This window comes from Apium graveolens, chromosome 3, assembly GCF_009905375.1.
Source record: "Apium graveolens cultivar Ventura chromosome 3, ASM990537v1, whole genome shotgun sequence".
NCBI lineage: Eukaryota > Viridiplantae > Streptophyta > Magnoliopsida > Apiales > Apiaceae > Apium > Apium graveolens.
This window is the reverse complement of record NC_133649.1, coordinates 72,199,903-72,206,757: the sequence shown is the minus strand read 5'-3', so window position 1 is coordinate 72,206,757 and position 6,855 is coordinate 72,199,903.

Sequence of the window (6,855 nt, the reverse complement as noted above, 5' to 3'; positions counted from 1 at the left end):
TTGTAAAATCCATCAAACCCAAAGAGGGGAGTGTGAAGGTGGGTAAGGTAGGTGAGGGACAGGGTGACCATAAAAGAAACCCTAAGGATAAGGTTGGAGAGGTGAGTGTTTCCCAGCCTAGCCACACTACAGTTTCCCAACAAACTGCAGTGCTTAAAAAGGACAAAAGCTCATTTCTAGCTGCATCCTCCCAAAAGGATGTGGCTATTGAACAAAGCTCTCAGTCAAGAGCACATGCCAAAAGGGTAAGGGACACTAGCTCACCCCAAACTTATGCCAGAAAGAAGAAATCAAAAACCTTTGGGGATGCATAGGGTTCACACACTGTGCAAACTGGTGCTAAAGACTCAGTCACTGCACCTTCTCAAATTCAGTTTGATGTGGCTCCAATAAATGTGGAGTCACAACCAAAATCTTTAGTTATAGAAGCACCTTACACACCAAATTCTCCCACAAACTCTCTGGATGTGGATATGATCAACACATCAATTCCTGATTCCCCTTCTTTAACTCTGTTGGGGAAGCCAAAATCTAATGCAAGTGAGCATCATCTTTTAGATGATTTGTTGGCTCACTTGCCAATTCTTTCAAGAACTGTTGAAACATCTGTGCCCAAATTTTTCATCAGTCTGCACAGAGTCCACAATATTTTCAATTCCAAGTTCACTCATTTCTACTCTCTTGATGGATATTGCTCATCCCTCGAGTAGTGATTGTATCCCGACGGATAAGCTTAACAGCAGTTATCTGTCGGATAGTCAAACTGCTAACCCGATGGATATCCCTTATCCGTCGAGTGTCTCTGCACAACTTAAATTTTCATCAATTATCTCAAGTGAAGAAGACTTAGTGGTAGTACAGTCACTCTTAGGATTGACGGAAGAGAGTGCTATGAGTGAGAGTCTGGGTTGCTCCCAGGAAAAAGGAGAGGAAATGAGTGAAAATAAGCAATCCAGTTCTTCAGGATTGGCAAAAGAGAGTGAGAGGAGTCCCACCTTAGATGGTGAAGGTGAGGGTGTGAGGGTGGGGAGCCAAGGTGAGACCTTGATGCAACAAAAGAGAGAACATGAGAGAAATGCAGGTACAGGAGCTATAAGGATGGATGTCATTGCAAGTGAGTTAATGGATGTCCAGGATGCAGACAGGGAGGGACTATCTCAGCAACCTCAAGTTGTTATAGATTCCACCTCCCTTGATGCTGAGACATTTACTCACCCTGTTCCAGCTTATCAACTTCTAGCTGAACAGGGCAATGACAATGCAGAAAGGATGCTCAACTTGGTGCACACCACACAGTCAATGCTAAGGGCTAAGGATGTCATCATAGCTTTGCCCTCTACAGCTGGTGATGTTGATTATGAGACTGGTGGTTCAACAAATTTCTTTGGAGATGAAGGTAGAGATAGTGAAGAAGAGCCATTGGACATAGGGGGAGAAATAGGTTCTAGCTCAAGATCAGGCATGCCATTATGGGCATTTTCAAAGCATTGTGATGAACACTACTTCAAGATAACCCTAATTCAACTCATAAATCAGACAAATTCTGCTCTTCAAACCACCAAAATGCCAACACCAAGAAGCTCCTTCAAGCACATCTTGCTTCTCTGCAACTACAACAAATTTAAGGCTTCCAACATGCTAGAGATGTCAACACCATCAAAGGAGATATTGGTGAGATGAAGAAGGCTATTTCTGACAAAATGGACTCTAAACTTCCAGAAGCTACAATGCTTGATATTAAGAAACAACTCAGGAAAAATTCTGATCTTGCCACAAAGATAAATGCCTTGGATATAAGTATGGCAGCTATGGAAGCATCTCTTACAGCAATTCATCTGCATCAAGCTCAATAGACAGACTTGCTTCAGAAACTGGTGGCTGCATAAACCTCCTCCTCTACTCAACTTGATGATAACAAAAAGGGGGAGAAAGGACCAAGTGAGGGGGATAAACAGCTTAACATTCAAATCAGTAAGGTAATTATGCCTACAATTGCTTTCACCAAGCCACCAGTTACAGACAGCATTGATCTTATAAATGAAGCAGCAGCCAATATAAGAGTAGCTAAAAAGAAACAGTTGAGTCCAATCAACTGGGAGAAAATTGATGAGGACATTCAAAAGAAGTTTGGGCTAGTAAAGAAGCCAGAAAAGTCAGTCATTCATCACTCTCAAGTCAAGAAAATCTCTGTGAATAAAATGAGCATGAACTATCTGGAAAGGGGACAGCCATCCTGCATCAAATCTCCAAAGGCTGAAATAATTATGAAGCCAAGGGTGATGTAACACCCCCAAATCCGGGGTCGAGGATCCGGGTTGTCACGAGTTCCATTTCCCTTAATAACACCTAATTCTTAATAAACAATCATCTACAGCGTACTGTGACCCCATAATATACACACACCACAAGTTATAGTCTTAGAGATGAATATCCAAAAAATAACACAAGTCATTTTATTCCACAATAATAAACCATTACACCTTAAAAGGGTTTCTGAATAAATTTATATATTCTTTGCCATTATTACAATTCATAAATATACATAAGTCTGGCACAACAAAAGTTGAAAGCCCAGCCTACTGGTAGTTCCTACCTCAGCTACAACAGCATCAACGCCTACAGGAAACTGCGGAACGTTTCCTATCTGTTATTGTGTGATGAAAGAAGAAAGCAAGGGTGAGCAACAAGCCCACCGAAATAATATGTATAATAATTAACAATATATGAGCATTCTCATAGTACTCATGAAAGTCTTGGTCAAGAAAAAATGAACCAAGTTGATATCTTAACGCGACAAGTCGCAAAATATTTAGTATATATATACATATATACTACTCAAAATCTTTGAAATCCTCTGACATGTATAATGTACACAGAGTTCCAGTTTATAACTGTATAAACATATCGTTGCAAGGTGATCTCATATATCTAACCTTGTCTCAACATTTTTGTGAAAATCTTTGTCATGCATAAAATAATCATTAACCAGATATAAGTTGAAAAGATGAAGTTACAAGATACTCCAATATACTTATATCTTTTCCGAATACTACTTGAACTACCACCGTTCAAGTTATAATTAGTTTCAAAAGTTCATCACATAGATGAGAATACAAGATAAGACTTGAATAGATTCAATCTTTGAAATATTATTGAATGAAATGAAGTTACGAGATACTTCATTAAGTCCCTATATATATATCCATATATATATATATCTCATACATTTCCTGAAAACCTTTGTCATGTAAAGTATGAACAGAGTTGCAATATCCAATGAATTTTGGAAAGAAAAGAATTTTGGCATAAACCCGATATCTTGCTGATCAGGCAAAGATACCAATAAGTAACCTTTTCTACTGTAGATGGATGAATTCCTTGCCGGTCATCACCCAGGCCGCATTAGGACCTCGCGCTAGACCGTTACCCGACCACTCACGCGTGGATGGACTGTCACCCAGCCTCTTACACCTTCATAGACCGTACCCCGACCTGTCGCTTATGCCGACTCAATTAGATGGACTTACTTCCCGAACATTGGGCAAGTAATCAAATTGTTTTCTCAAAACAGCAACCTCGTTGCGAATATAAAATACACCACATAGCCGGATCCCTAAGATTTTTGAGCGAATATTCAAGTCTCCTTCGAAAGGAAGATCTTAAATCTGGAAACGAGTTTTTGGGATCCGCTCTAACTTTTAAAATCATTTTGAAGACTCGAAAATATTTTAAGAATGTTTGGAGTAATGCTGATTTAATGAAATAAATCAGTCCCGATATATTAGAAAATATCTGAATATTATTATTTAAATAATATTCCCATAAGGATAATCCTTATAAAAATAATTGAAGTAAAAGTTTTAAAACTCATACTTGAAATGAATAATAAATAACCAAAGATATACGTATACAAAAGTACGATCTTTATTTGAATAATCGAAAATGAGTTTGATTATCGAAACATTATTCTTTAATAAAATAAAGAATATTATTTAATAAATAAGCGGAGTCATAAGTCCTCGAATGAATATTCAAAATAATATTTATTAAATAAAATAAACGGAGTCATAAGTCCTCGAATGAATATTCAAAATAATATTCATTAAATAAAATAAACGGAGTCATAAGTCCTCGAATGAATATTCAAAATAATATTCATTAAATAAAATAAACGGAGTCATAGGTCCTCGAATTAATATTCAAACTAATATTCATTAATTAAAATAAAATTATCGAATAAACCTTATTCGATTAATAGTTTTGAAAACTATATATATATATATTATACTCGAGAACATCGACTCCCGTTTTAGCAATATGTTCACCTTTGGGTCCCCTATACTAAGGGTATACGCAACTACTGCTTATCTCTAGCATAGGTATTATGCAACTTATAAGCAATGAATCAACAATTAGATATCAAGATTACGAAACAAGCATGCATATAAATATCATATCACATGCTCCAATATATCGCAAGATTTGCTAATAACAATCATGCACTTATCACAAGATAATGCATGTACATATATTTACATCACAACAACAGTATAACGGGTAGAAAACTTGCCTGAGTGCTCCGGGGTAGACTTAAGCTTAGAATGGGTCCGGTAACCTATGAACAACAACAACATAAGCCGGAATTAATCCCCAGTCGCTTAAGAAACTGGACTTTAAACCAATTAGACCCCTAATGTTCGCTTTCGCGCTTAACGATTCACTTAAGTCGCTCGAGTACCCTCGGCTCCACCATTTTTAATAAATTAACCATTAAGAGTTTTAAGGCGATTCTTTCGCGAGTACCTTACCAACTGCTTAATCCACTTAACATAATTGTTTCATACCCCAATTAGTCATTTAAAGTCCTTATTTAAGGTTTCAAAGTAAGGCGAGGGGTAATGGTTCGTTCGCGAAATGCCGTTACTTAAAACGGTCGTTTCTCCTAAACCGTACATCGGATTCAAGCGAACCACATATCAAAATGAAGCTCGTAACATGAACTATCTAAACATGGAAAATGTTAGAATCTTTCAGTGAGTTCACGGGTCCTAAAGTTAAGAACAGAACAGTTAAGGAAAATCGGGCATTATGACGTTTATGTTTACGCGATTTCCAATTTTTAAACCACTCCAAACAACCACCATTCAACTCACAACCAACAATACAACCAACCCTCATCCAAACCTTACTACATCAGTCCCCAAACCTCAAGATTTTCCAATTTATACAACCCCACACATGAACTACTAGCTATACTTAAGTTTCATTAACTATAAACAAGATTTCAACATCCAAATCACTACAAATCCAATCCAAACTCTAAACATACAAGCATCATGCTTCTCATTTATTATAACCATCAAAACCATCATAATACTCAAAGTAAAGTTAGGGTTTGGAGGTGTTATACCTTCCTTGGAGTGATTAGAGTAGCTAGGAAGTCTTAGGGAGCCTCCTACAAGCTTGATCTTTCCAAAGAAATCAAAAACACAAAGTTAGGTTTTGAAGTTTCTAAAAGTCAAATTGAAAGAACTGTCAAAACGAGGGTCTTACCATGCTTATTTGGACGAGACTTGTGAATAAGAGTTGCAGGTCATCTCAATACCTTTCCAAAGAGCTATAGAACATACTATTTGAATGAGTATTGAAGGAGATATGGTAGTTTGAAGTTGCTACTCTGGTTTTGGCCGAGAGCTTTTTGAAGGAAATGAAAGTCAACTTGTATTTTATGTTTTTGATTTGTTTTGGCTTGGTTGCTTTGTTTTGTTTTGTTAATTATCCTTTTACCATGGTAAAAAATGAATGGCTTAAAATCAACCAACCAATCCCTCCATTTGTCTTGCTTATGTCACCATGCCTATGTCATCCATTTGCCACATGTCTCTTCCTTGTGGTTTGATGATGTCACAATCCTTGGCTTCTTGTACAAGCTTGTCTCTTGGTCGCTTATTTGTTTTACGGTTCACTTAACTTTCGTTCTCGTTCGTCGTTTGAGGGATCATATCCGGGATCTTATTACTTGGGTTCCCCTAAACCTTTCTCAATATTTTGTATTCCTTTTATGATCCTCTCTTATAATCCTTGAATTTAAATCCTTTTAATCATGTTACCTTATACTCAATTCTTTCGGTATCTAGTGGATTTTCGGAAAAAATCAAAGTGTTCGAATTTGGATTCTGACGATCTTTACATACACTTATTTACTTTATGGAGTACTAATACGATCTTAGAATTTCCATAACAGTACTCCTATATAGCGTGTTCTGATAATTTTCCTTAATCAGCATCATCAGCAATAGTTACTATTCATCCGTGTTTCAAAAATTTCCAAAAATTGGGGTTATTACAATCTCCCCTCCTTAAAAGGATTCCGTCCCGGAATCAGATAGAAAATGAATAGGGATGCTCTCTTAGCATTGCACTTTCTAAGTCTCAAGTAAATTTTCCCACATTGTGGTTCTACCACCAAATTCTGCCTAGTTTGATAACCCTTCTCCCAAGCACTTGTTCATTTTCGATCTATAACCCTATCTGGTTGCTCCATATAGGTTACGTCTGGTTGCATGCCTATGCGCTCATATGCCCCTATTTGTCTGGCATCCGAATTATACTTCCTTAACATTGATACGTGGAACATGTTATGAACTTGCTACATGTTCGGGGGTAGGGATAACTCATATGCTAACTTCCCAATACGTCTTAATACCTCAAAGGGTCCAACAATTCATAGGCTTAGCTTTCCTTTCTTTTGGAACCTCATCTATCCTTTCCCAGGGAATACCTGTAACAACACTAGGTCCCCTACTTCTTATTCTTTGTCCTTTCGTGTCAAATCAGCATACCTCTTTTATCCAT